This window comes from Vulpes vulpes, chromosome 14, assembly GCF_048418805.1.
Source record: "Vulpes vulpes isolate BD-2025 chromosome 14, VulVul3, whole genome shotgun sequence".
NCBI lineage: Eukaryota > Metazoa > Chordata > Mammalia > Carnivora > Canidae > Vulpes > Vulpes vulpes.
The window spans coordinates 128,398,079-128,412,083 of record NC_132793.1 but is presented as its reverse complement, the minus strand read 5'-3'; the positions used below and the strand labels follow the sequence as shown (position 1 = coordinate 128,412,083).

General features: G+C 38.7%; 1 protein-coding gene and 1 pseudogene across 8 annotated transcripts in view; one reads left to right on the top strand and one right to left on the bottom strand.

Moving 5' to 3' along the window:
- Positions 1-14,005, top strand: part of PCDH7 (protocadherin 7) — a 413,531-nt gene that overhangs the window by 75,734 nt on the left and 323,792 nt on the right. The window lies entirely within an intron of this gene.
- LOC112918485 (U1 small nuclear ribonucleoprotein C-like) lies at positions 9,414-9,917 on the bottom strand (annotated as a pseudogene).

Genomic DNA, 14,005 nt, shown 5'->3' with positions numbered 1-14,005 from the left:
AGAGATAGAGAGGAGCAGTCTCCCCACTGAGAAAGGATTCCGCTGTGGGGCTCCATCCCAGGACCCCGGGATCATGACCTGAGCTGAAGGCAACCGCCTAACCGACTGAGCTATCCAGGAGCCCACAAAATACATTTTAATGCATGGTTTCTAAAATCAATATACACAGAGCCATTCTTTGCACATGGAGTTCAGTTCAACTTGAACGGTTTATGTGTGACAATATGCCAAGTCTCTATGATATTTCAGGATAGACATAAAGCATGATTTTACCATAAATTCTTTTTCTCTAATACTGTCAAAAGAGACTTTCCTTGATGTCAAGCTGTGATCTCAAATGAAGTCATGCCATGGAGGCTATCTTGAGGCGGAAGGCAAAAGAATCATCACTCATCAAATCGATGGAATTTGTGTTTACCTCTATCATTGCCGAACTCACTGCCCAAGTTATAAGCTGGATTTATTTCACACCTTATCCAGAAGTATTTTTATTTGTTTTTTATTTTGCAGCGTATTATTAAAGTATTTTCAATGATTTCTGTTTGCCTTTTGTGCTTCATAGCATTACAAAAAAAGAATTTATGCCACAAATAGTGCAGATATGATTTTCACAGTCCTGTAGTTTATGGGATTTGCTGTTTTCTTTGAAAAAAAAAATCATAAGATTTCATTTGTAGTAAGACAGTTCTGGCAGTTCCATGACAGTGAAATTTTAAGGATCATCAATATTGAAGGGCACAGGCTGTGGAGTTACTCTTCTTGTTCCTCTATTTCTCTCTTTTCACCTTTAATTCCAATTAGAAGATATTCTATTAGATTAGATGCTTTTTGCCTGGATGTTTTCTTTCTGGTCTTTGACTTGCAGTCAAGGAAAGTCAGCTGCCTCCTGTTAGAGCTGAAAGGGCCCAGAGCCTGCCAGGGGCTATCTAGTGTTTCAAGAATTTAGTAAACCCTGCTCTATGAATAATGATTAATGTGTGGTACTTATATTGTTAAATCTTTCAAGAAAAGTGTCTTGTAAAGTCATTCTGTGTTGCTGAAGCCATTATTAATATTCCACGTATTGCAGAGGTTGCACATAATGTATGTATGCAAAGTGTTTAACCCGTGATTCTATACATAAATGTCCACATTTGTCATATACAATATTCAAAATACCTGTTTTATGCTTTATCATGAAATTTATGTAAAATCCTGTATAAATCATATTCAGTATACTTTATCATATAATTTTTTACAAGAGATGGTATTTTTGTTTGAAATGTTTATTGTTTTTGATGGGTTTCAGGAGGAATGCCATCATGCCTTTAATGTTGCTGTCACCTATGGTGTGACAATTTAAAATTTTCTAGCTAATATCAGTATGAAAGGGTACAACCTCTGATATAACATATTGTCAGAATATCTTATCATTGGGTACAATTTAGGATTTCCTTAATGCTTGGTTTGCAAATTCAGAATATAACCTTTATTGGTATCATCAGTAATGTCTATCAGGAATACTAATGTCTGTGTTTAGTCACTTATTGACTAGCAGAAGCATTAACCAATGGAATATAAAGGTATAAAAGTGTTAGATTATTTTGGATGCACACACATTATCTATTTAGATATCTATCTATATAAAATATTTTGAAACATATATTTCCTTCACATATACCTTCCATATATTCAAATGTATATTTGAATATGCATTATATATATTTCAGAATGTATTTTTCTATTCTGAAGATCACCAAACTTGATAGTAGTTATTTAATACATGATTTAGCCCAGAAACTGTGCTTGAGGGTGGAAATATAAATATGGGAAAGATACTATCTATGCTTTCAACAAACCAAGAGAGGCAGATGTGTCATACATATAGGACGACAAAGTTTAAGAGGGAAAGTGAAGACATTTGGGACATATTTCATGTCTGGGTGGCTCAGTCGATTAAGCATCTACCTTTGGCTCAGGCCATGACCCATCCCAGGCTAGTGGGATGGAGCCCTGCCTCTGGCTCCATGCACAGCGTGGAGTCTGCTTCTTCCTTTCCCTCTGCCCCTCCCCCTCATTTGTGTTCTCTCTTTCTCTCTTGGTGGCTCTCTCTCTCTCTCTCTCAAAGAAATAAATTAAAAAAAAATAAAAAAAGAAACTATTTAGTTGAACCCTCAATAGTTAATAGTTCACTTACACTAAGCAGGAAAGAAATTCATTTCAACTGGAGAAGATATCAGGAGCAAAATAATGAAAACATCAAAATTCTTTGTATATTTGGTAAAGTTACATAACCCAGTGTGGTTGGAGTGTAGGAGACATGGGATGCATGACTCAGTATGAACTGGAAAGAGCAAATAGATTCAGCTGAAGAACAGCCTTGAATTTTATGTCTAGCAGTGTGGGTTTCTACTATAAGTATTTGAAAGTCACCGAAAGTTTTCGAGCCAAGGTATAACACAGTAAGTGTTTTAGAATGATGGCACTGTTGGTGGAATGGAGGGCAGTTTCTAATAAAAGTGATAGAGAAAAGAGACTTGTTGAGGGACTAGTACAGTTGGATAAAGCCTCTCATGTGATTCTGTTGCATGCTGTGGACATAGCTCAAGATGTGTATGGACGGAAGGATACACAGTATTTGGTATGTGATTGGAGGTTGGAGAAGAAAGAAGAGAGAAAAATAAGATGGAGAAGAAGTTTGTTTCAGATTTTCATTTTGAACTTTTTAATTAAAAAGTGGAATTTGGAGAAAAAAAAAAGGTGGAATTTGAAATGTAGGAAGGTAAGATTGGGAAGGGAAAAAGTTGAAGAGCTTTTGTACATTTAGGGACAGGTGACTCCGTACAAGTATATGAGGGCCCTGGGAATATAGGCAGAGAGTGAAAACAGAAGGAGGCAAAGGGCCAATCTTGATGAGCCATAGCGAGGATCACATAAAGGAGAACCAAAGTAAATGTGGAATCTGGAGAAACTGTGTGATGAAACGCCAAGGTGGAAAGTGTTTCAGTATGAGTGGAGTAGACATACTATTAATAACAATATCAAAAACAATAATAATAGTAAAAAATGACTTGCCTGTTATTAGGCACTGGATTTTACACTAAAAATATTGCACAGATCAGCTGGTCTAGTACTAATAACACAATTTGCAATAGAAACCAAATTTCGAACTTAATGTTTTAAACCAAAGATAGCTTTGGGAACAATGAGATGGACCTCTGATGGTACTAATGGAGGATGAAGGAACATGCTCTGGAAAATGAGGGTGGAGATAAATTCAGGGTTTAGTAGGAATTGGTAAACTCTCTCTTTCAGATACTACTCCTGGAATGGCCTAAAGCCAATTATGCTAATGTATTTCATCACTATGTTTACTTTTCAGGCTCCAAAGAGGGAATGCCCAAATGTCCTTTTGGAGTGGCTTATCAACCCTTTGGTTAAGGAAGGGCAACACACTTTGAATAACAGTCTTACTAGCCTGAATTCAGTGGGTAAAAAGTAATTTGCTCAAAGGAAACCTGGCTATCTTTAAAAGTGACCCATGCATCTCTAATTTAAAAATGAGGGAGGTAAATCTTAGAGAAGTTCAATACCTTGCCCAACTTTAAGCAATTACTACGTGAATGAATTGATATTAAAACCAAACTCCCAGCATTCAGAACGACAAAATTGAAGAGTGAGAAAACACTCCTAATACAGCATTTCTAATAGATGGACCAGTATGGCAGCCAGGTAAGAGTACATCGGGTTTCATGGAGACAGTTTTAAGTAAGCAGAACCATTTAATGCAAGGTATTTTGCCAAGACATTTGCAGGAGGGAAAAGGAAACTGCAATTTGGTGGTGGAAGAAATGAGGAAGATTTTTTTTTTTTTTTAACAAAGTAGAGAAATGTAGATAGGTTTATAGGTTGAAAGAAAGAGGTTTATAGGTTGAACAGAAAAGAGAGCCCAGTGATGAAATAAGATCCTGTCAGAGGCAGTAAGGAGTGGAATCAAAAGGTCAAATGGATAAAATAAGGAGGATTCTTCTGAGTTGCAAAATGAAGTTCCCATGAATAAAGATGCAGGCAAATTTGGAGAAGTAGAGGACGGAAGTGGAGGGGGTTCACGCCTAATGGCCACAATCTTCTCAGCAGTAGGAGGTGAAATAGTGTGTTGATGTTGAGGGGAGTGAGGGTGAAAGGGGAGCATCTGATGAGGGTGTGGTGGGAACAGCTGCTCTGTGGAATGGGGAGGCCAGCCAAGTAGGAGTGTGTAACAGGGCTGCTGAGCACCGAGAGTTCAGCTGACAGTGGAAATCATAAATCTGTAGCAGAGTCGATCAGCGTGGTTATTCAATTTTCTCACTAACTCTTGGCAGTCTGGGAGGAGGAGGAGAGCAAACAGATGGTGGTATGATTTGGTAATGGGATTGGCAAGGCAGCTGTGAGAGGAGGTCAAAGAAGGGAAGAATCAATTGCACCCATGAAAGTATGGTGTTTGGGGCAGTCAAGCTAGGAAGAATTGGAGATTGCCAGAAAATGGAGAGGCAAAGCTTCTGAAGCCTATGAAGAGCTTTTGTGGGTGTGAGCAAGTGGGATAGGGGATTAGAGGAGAGAATTTCACAATTATGCATATAATAGTGGAACACTTTTTGTGTAGAAACACTCCATTTTGTATCTATGGGTGTGGATTGTCAAAGCTGAGCAGAAATGATTGTCACTAGAATATAGGGGAAAAAGAATTTTGAAGCTAAATAGATGAGGGAGTCATCCAAATTATCTAGCAAAGTGACAAGTGATAGAAGGGGGAAAAAAAAAAACATAAACAAGCCAGTCCCCAAATTAATCAAGTGAATTGATGAAATACTTGTAGATAACAAGATTTTGAAGAGAGTTAGTTTGATTGTTGGGGCTTTGTAGATATAGGGCTTATTGAATTAAGATAATAGAACAAAGTCCCAGAACAGAAGGGGAAGTTCAAGGGAATGCCCCTCTTTCTTTTATGGCCTGAGATAGGAAGATGATTACTGGTTTCAACAGTGTTCTAGCATGTAGTGAAATCTACGTGAATAAAACTTAACACTCCTATACATGGAATTCCCATGCATCGGAAACTTAATTTGCATTCACCCTAAGATAGGTTCTAGTAGATACATTTCTTCTCCTCTGTTAGGTCATGCTGATTTTTACTTAAACATGTGGCTGTAACCTATCTTAAACACAAAGAAGCCAAGTAACCATACACACGTGCACACCAATCTCTCACTTAGGTGCCCCCTCCAGTTACAGTTTCTGATTTCCTTCACCCAAACTTGTCAGAGTGGTGCCCACATGGTCATTCCCCACTTGCTCACATAAGAAAGTTTTGAAATCCATGATATGGGTGTCCGGTCTTTCCATTCCACTGACTGGGCTCTGTCAGGTTCATCAGAATTTGTTGTACTGAATCCGGTGGTCAGTTCAGTCTCCCGGTCTAAATCTTGGCATTTGAACCCATTGTTCACTCCCTCTCCCTTGATTAAGTCATATCACCGTATTCACTTGGTTTTCCTCTTCCATTGCGGACTATGGCTGCTTAGTGCCCTATGCTGCTTCGATGAGATGTAGAAGTCGTGCATTACTCCAGGATCCTGTTCACATATATCACCATCCCAGACTTCTCTCTGGGATCCATACTCAACACAGCTACCTACTTGGATTTTCCACTGGTAAAGGCAGTAGTTTCTACAATAGTTCTAGGTGGTGGTTCTAGAGTAGGTCCTGGCACCAGATTCTGCTTGGCTGAGTAGGGCACGTTTCTCCATACTTTCCTTTTCTTATGTCTAAACATTTTTTTAAATTTTTTTTATTTATGATAGTCACACACACACACACACACAGAGAGAGAGAGAGAGAGAGGCAGAGACACAGGCAGAGGGAGAAGCAGGCTCCATGCACCGGGAGCCCGACGTGGGATTCGATCCCAGGTCAACAGGATCGTGCCCTGGGCCAAAGGCAGGCGCCAAACCGCTGCGCCACCCAGGGGTCCCTCCTTTCCTTATGTCTAAAATGAGAATAACAATAACTACTTCCCAGGGTCCTTGGGAGGATTAAATAAATAAGCAACATAAAGTGATATATATATATATATACACATATATATTTATAATATAATAAAGTAATATATATTTATAAATAAAACCACTTGACTTAGAATATTAAGTGCTCAACCAATGCTAGTTTTTTTTATTTTTTATTTTTTTAAAGATTTATTTATTTATTTATTTATTTATTCATGATAAACATAGAGAAAGAGAGAGAGAGGCAGAGACACAGGCAGAGGGAGAAGCAGGCTCCATGCAGGAAGCCCGATGTGGGACTCGATCCCTGGATTCCGGGATCATGCCCTGAGCCAAAGGCAGGTGCCCAACCCTGAGCCCCCCAGGCATCCCCAATGTTAGTTATTAATGTCATCACCAACACAACAGATCAAAGGCAGAACCATTCATTTTCCCCTCACATACCTTAATTTGTTCTCTTCATCTATCTTCCTGAGTGAATAGTACTGACATCCTCTTGCTTTGTTTAGGGTAACAAACAAACAAACACAGAGATCATCTTTTGTTCTTTTCCCTCTATAATGCCACCCCAACCGATCAGTAGTTTCTCTTACCTTCACCTCAAAAACCTATATGAAATCTCATCACTTTTCACCACCTCAGCTTCTAAACTGTAGCTCAAGTCACCAACATCTGTTGTGTCTCCGATTCTACTGTAATGGCCACAATACAGTCTCCTGTGGAGTGATCCTTCTAATGTGTCAATGTAAATTTATCTTTCCACTATTTAAAATTCTCCAGTGGTTTTCCATTGCAAGGAGAATAAAATCCAATCTCCCAAAGTGTTCTGCAAGCATGCCCTGGTTGAGACGCAGTGTGCCTCTGAGACCCCAAGTCTTCCACTGTCAGCAGAACCACTCCGACTCTTTCTCCTGTCACTCGAACAGGCCAAAAGATTTCCCCTGTCAAAGCCTTTGAATGTGGAATTAGACTTTCAAAATGGAATCTGAAACCACAAATACTATATATCTGGATCCTGGTTGTTTATTTAAAAATCTGATGAAGCAAAGCATTCTGACTAAATATTGCATTCCTAGGCCTTACCCAGCACATATTGTCACAATCTCCAATCTATTTGTGAAAAAGGAAATTTGGTGATTCCTGGAACGTTTTCAAAATTCCAATTAAGAGAAGCTTCCTGATCTGAAATATTTTGTAAATTCCAGAGTGAGATGCCTAATTAGAGCCTAAGTTTTTGGAGACTTACAAGCAAGGGAGGTCTCAACCTAGGTCTTTTTTTTTTTTTTTTCCCAAAAGGACAAAAACATGTGCAGTGACAGTGGGCCCCTGGGGAGCCTAGAGTGACAGGGGTGGTTTCTTTTCTCAGCTGCTGTGGGAGAGAGAGGTGGGCAGACATGGAGGCACGTCTCTGTGTTGGTGTCTGCAGAAGATGAGTGAGCGCCAAACATGTACAAGGGCTGTGGGTTGGGTAGAAGAGATTCCAGCACTGAAGAAATAAATAAGCATATCAAGAAGAGGTTAAATGCAATTATCATTGATTGGAAAGAGAGAGAGAGAGAGAGAATAATTGATAGATTTCAAATATCACAAAAAAGTCACTCTAAGTTGTATTTCCTGGTCTAAAATATTCAGTAGTTGTCTTCTTTTCTTTTCTTTTTTCTTTTCTTTTCTCTTCTCCTCTTTTCTTTTTCTCTTCTCCTCTTTTCTTTTTCTTTTCTTTTCTTTTCTTTTCTTTTCTTTCTTTTCTTTTCTTTTTTTCTTTTCTTTTTCTTTTTTTCTTTCCTTTTATAGATTTGTTAAGATGTTTGAATTAGAACTGTTTTCTGCTTCTTTATTGACAAGTAAAGCAGAAAACTTTTTCAGGGCATCCTGTTGGAGTCTCCCTCTCTTTCTTCTTATTTTTTTTTCCCCCTTCAGGATAACTTAGGCACAATTCCTAAAAGAACACCATTTGGACGATTTCCATCTGGCATCCTTCCCCTCTTATTTTCGCTGAAAAGTGTGGAATCGAGTTTTTAATGCTATTTCTGACTAAACTCAGGCTCTCAGTTCAACACCCATCCTCCGCCTGTTTTTCATAAAAGCAGTTACCTCTTTTTGTGGGAAAAATAAACACAACTCTGGACTCTAACTGGGTAGAATGAGATAAAAACAAATTGTAGAAATATGGCCTCACTAATTTCTAGTAATCTTTTGTAGGCTTTGGAGTACAAATGTGTCATGTGAGAAGTTCCGTCTCTGCAGAAGAAATTGAGTGTTTTACACACAGATAATTAGAAAATTGTCAAGACATATGTTGCTTTTTACAAACGTTTTTGTATTTATTGTTTTGCAGATGATACCAAAAATTATCATAGTGCTGAATTATGAAAAACCTCTCAACTTAGAGGTCTTCATCAATGACTAATTGCTACTATTTGTAACCACTTTAAAAGCAAATAAAGCACCCATCTGGTAATTCTATTAATGGTTTCTATATTAAATGGCTATTGGCCCCCCAAAAGAAAATATGCAATTATGAAATATTCATATTTGACTCACTATTGAAAAGCTTACAAATGTATCTGGAAAAATAGAGTTTATCATTTCTTTTCTTTTTCCCTATTAAGCCTCTAACCTTTTAAAAAATCAAATTGGATTAATGATGTAGCTACATATACTCAACAAAATGGAAAATTAAAGGAATTATCTAAATAAATTAAGACAAAAAAAGAATGTTCAAAATTAATAATTTGGGGAGCAGTATCAGCTCCCCCCTGGCCTCCAAATTCTCTGAGTTTTCCACTGTAGGACTCTTAGGCCTTGAATATTAAGGTCTCTGCACTGAAAAGAGGGAAAAGGAAATGCTAGTTCTGATTCTGGTAGTTTGAAACTCTGACCTGGAGCCAAGTTCTGCATTTCTCTGAGACTTCATTTCTGTGATGGTCAAGTGGGATGAATCTCTCTGCTAGTCTTCATTAGTTTAAACTTTTACTTTTTTAAACTAGAGCAGTTGACCATTTTATTTTATCTTCACATTTCATAATACAAATGAAAATTGCTTTTTTTTTTTTTGATCCTGCCAACTTTCCTGAAAAATTGTTCTCTCTTTGATAAGAAGGGGGAACAAGTCTTCCTTGTCATGCTGTTAGAAAACACCCAAGGCTATAACACCATGATCTCCTGGTGAAGTAGAACAAATAATATAAAGTAGGTGTAGGGGTGTGTAGGAGGTTCAGCTGGTTAAGTGTCTGCCTTCGGCTCAGGTCTTGACCCCGGGGTCCTGGGATTGAGCTGGGGATGGGCGTCCTTGCTCATCAGGAAGTCTACTTCTCCATCTCCCTCTCTCTCTTCCTCAGCTGGTGCTCTGCCTTGGTCTCTCCCTCAAATAAATAAATAAATAAATAAAATCTTTTAAAAAATGGATATAAAGAGGTTCCATCTCTGTCTGTCTGGTTGAGTCATTCCTGGCCAGGTGGGCACCATCATGGGACAGGGGAGTGGTCTCATCATTGGGAGCTCCAGCGTCATTGGCATATGGCCTCCCATAGGCAGCCTCATTCCAGGGGCAGGTCCCACTGGCATCATCGGAGGGGGAGGAGGGCCCTTCATTGGCATCATGGGAAGTCCCCCTACATAGGGTGCTGGCATCATACCAGGGTGAAGAGGACCCAGGAGACTGGGAAGAGGTGGGACCATTGCCCCTGCAGGAGGAGGAGCAGCAATGGAGTTGGGAGATAGCTTCTCCTGCTGCAATGCAGTGGTTTTGTTGATGAGGCTCTGCACCTGCTCCTCCATCCATTCCTGACCGTAGTCTTTCAGTTTCTTTGTGTTTCCTACCATTGCAGTGTGTCTTTCTCACAGATGGAGGTTCACGGTGAGGTATGTGATGCAGTAGTCACAATAAAATTTAGGCATATTGCTCCATATTGCTCTTCAGGCCCCTGGCCCCTCGCCCCCACTCCCCACCCCCCACCTGCTGCCCGGAAATGACCTCTCTGTTGGTCTTTAGTGCTGACATGAAGAATTAAGGAAATGAAAAGTGTGAACGTATTTTGTAAAAGTCCCTTGCGGAAGGCAGAGAGAGTTATCACACGTGGCCTGCTGAAATAGGACAATCTTCATCGTCCGCCTCGCCTGAAATATCTTCTCACCGAGGAGGAAGAAGATGTAGAGTTGCTCCAGCTCTGCTTTATTCTGAGCTTTGGTCCCTTGGAAGTTTGTGAATATTCACTAACTTCACCCCTCCTGCTGCACGGGGGGCTTTTGTGCAGACCCACAGGGAGAAACCAATTCTCCTGCTTGCCTTCTGCTTTGATCCCAGAATGACCTGCTCCACAGAGGCTGAGTGGGTAGATCTGGTTTACATTATATATGAGGCCGACTGTGCCCTTGGCTCTAATGTTCTAGCACCTTTTCTGGCTTCGTGATGCCATCCCTTGCCTATTTGCCTTTGTACATGCCTGGAATGCATATCTCTTTTTCATTGTTCTTCAGTATGTAGCTCAAGTCTGTATGGTGGGATTAGGTGACAAGTTATTTCTTCTTTATACTTTGGTTTTTTAGCTCTTTCTTCATGACTTTTGTAGTCAGAAATGTCATTTGATGGTTTAAAAAAAAAACAAACAAACCTGATAGTTTTGGAAGAAAAAAACAACAGCAAAAAACACCTGAAGTTCCTCACTTGCAACTTGAATCAGAATTAGGAGCTCCTCATGTTTCTCCGGCACAAATGTTCACCTCTCCTAATAATGATCAAAATGTAATGCAAGGGACAGCTTGTCTCACTGGATTGAGATCTGCTGTAACATGTAATTCTTCATACCTGCTGTGATACCTGTAACAGGCATTTATTACATGTCAGTTAAATGAATGAGTATACAAGTAGGTTATGTATGTAGTTTATTTTATTTTTAAAGATTTATTTATTTATTTATTTATTTATTTATTTATTTAAGAGGGAGAGAGAGAGAGTACATGGGTGGCAGGAGGGACAGAAGGAGAGGGAAAGAATCTCAAGTAGACCGCCTGCTGAGCACAGAGCCCATGAGGGGGATCAATCTCATGACCCTGAGATCATGACCTGAGCCAAACCAAGAGTCAGATGCCCAACCGCCTGAGCCACCCAGGAACCTGTGTAGTTTATTTTAAAGTAGGAAGTTGATATAGGACAATGTTAAATAGCTCCTAGTTAATTAGATCTGCAGTTATTATTATATCCCATATACAAGTTCTTAGATATTTTTTGTGCTTTTATACTCATTGGAAATAAATGATAAAAATACATTTTATTATTATAATGAATACATGAATATATAATAAATAATCGATGCAAGCTCTTGTAAATTAGAAGTCGTAAGACAGTTTCTCATTCTGTCATTTCTTTTTTGTATTTTCGTTTTGAGACTTATGGCTAACCCTTAGCAGTCAAGGTAAAGGCACTGTGGCGATATAAGGACGTGACTCATAAAATCCAGTGATGACTCTGTAATGGATCGCAGCTAGGAATAATTTCTTGCTGTTCGGCCATTTCAAGTCAAATCTGGGGTTGGGACAACTGAATACATCTGAATGACAACCAGAAACTTCACACATTCCTCTCAATGGGAAGGATGCTGTACCCTCTACTTGAAAGAATATTTCTTTCAGAGTGGCAGTCAGTGGCATCTGGTAGGAGTTGGCAGAGATAAGCACAATTTCATTCAATTTGAATCAACAGATATTTAGTGTATACCAAATAATTTATGAGTCTGTAGATATACAAAAGTGCATAAGGCCTTGGCCCTTTCTTTGCGGAACTTACAAGTTTTAGGGAGGTAAGACATAATCATTACCTATTAAGAAAGGGTGAAATATTGATCAACATTCAACAAACATTTCTTAGGGGCTACTCTTGGCTTGGCACTGTTCTGAGTACTGATAAAGTGCTTTGGGGATAACGTCGTGTAGAATCTTTAACTCTGGCAACAGGAGGGATGTACTGAGGTGTCTTTCCTTGGGCGTGGTAGGTACAATATTTGGACCCACAGTACTTTTAAAAACCCATGACGATGATTTAATTTATTTTTTTAAAGAATTTATTTATTTATTCATGAGACACACACAGAGAGAGAGAGAGAGAGAGAGAGAGAGGCAGAGACACAGGCAGAGAGAGAAGCAGGCTCCATGCAGGGAGCCGAATGTGGGACTTGATCCCAGGACTCCAGGATCACGCCCTCGGCTGAAGGCAGATGCTCAACTGCTGAGCCACCCAGGTGTCCCAATTTAATTTCTTTTAAAATCATAAGAAAACAAGAACTTCTTAGGTCAAATAAAATGTTTTAATATGCAATATTAGCATATTCATCTTTATATCCACGGAGTCATAATATGTAATTTGTAAGATTTTCTAAAGATGAAAGTATTTCACAAAGGCAAAAGAGCCGAGGGTCTGTGAAAGTCCCACTATGGCTCTCTTTGGAGACAAGTGGAAGTCAGAAAGGGGTCAGGAAAAGATTCAGAGCACCTGCAGGGGACCTTAAAATAATAGGACCATTTCACTAGGAAGAGGACAGGAGGAAGATTAGACAAAGCCAAGGCCCAGACTTGCAAAAGAGTAGAGTGAGGTAATTAAGAGGCGCACAAATCATGTCCCTTAATTAATGTTTTCAGTTCAGTGGACAGAGGCAAGTATATGCAAAGGACAACCTACATAAGAGAAGACATTGCCTATTCCAAGAATGGGGAATAAAACACCTGCTTCTAAATCTTTAAGATTCCTGAGAATTAAAGCTTTAGAACTAGATGGTTACAGCAAATACATCTGTTTAAACGTCTACCATTGGAAAATTCTCAATTGTCTCCTCTGTGACATCTGTTTGGGAGTAGGGTGGGTGGTATAGTATGGCTTACAGACTGTCTTCAAGGCCCAAAGTCTTTACATATCAGTAACTATAAGTTTACCACTATTTATCACTCTCCATATACATTTTGGAAATATTTCCAACAATATGGCATCTCAAAATTACATTTAAGGTAATGAAATCATTTTTGCCCCAGAAATTCAATCAGAATTACCTCAACGCTCTAGTCAAAATATGAATTCTTATGTATATTGTGTACAGTGTTTGCTAATAAGTCAATGAACTTTCCAGGGCAAATTCAAAACCCAAATTCGACAAGTGAGTCCTATCATAATTCATACTGGTAAATTCTGTTAAGCTATTTTCCAACTTTTAGAGTGTAAAGTAAAATTTCAATCAAGCTATAAACTATTGTTTTTATTCCATTCCAGTTTTACTTAGTTCCTTGAAAGGTATGTTCTCCCCTCATTCTCTAAACCCTATTCTCTGTGCTCTCTTTTCTTTCCCCTCTCATGTAATGAAGGGAAAACATTATTCCTCTCATTTATTTTGAGAGAATAACATTAAGGCTACCTACATTTTTCTTATTATTATAAAAGTGGTAGTGAATAGTATGTGAGCTGATGAATTTCATTTTTTGACTAAGTACACATGCACATATTAAATTCTCTGTCATAAATATAATCAGGCTCTTAATTAGAAAATGAAGGAAACATAATTCTAAGCATTATGAAGATATATTGGGCTACTGGTGGTGAACACATCTAAGATGAGGCAACTCAGTCAGAATCTTGTATTCTAGTTCTACTCTGAATAGAACTTTTACAGATCTGTCATACTGAGTGTATAGGGGAGCCAAAGGCTGTGCCATTTTTATGGTAGGTGGTAGCATCATCTTCAGACCTAAAGGATACAGCCCCTCCTATGAAAAAGTAATTGGACTGTTGGTTATTGAAATTGATGTTTTTAAACATGGAGAAAAATCTGGTTTTTTTTAAAAACATTACTTTTCATTGGTTGCATATTTATTTGCAACTCTGAAATTTTTAAAAGGGAGGCAGACCAAGGCATTCGTAAAAAATTGAACTATTCATTTTGGGATGCCACTCACTGAGTAAGTTTGCAAGAATTCTATCAGTCTCTGGTTCCCTCTAAGTAATGTCA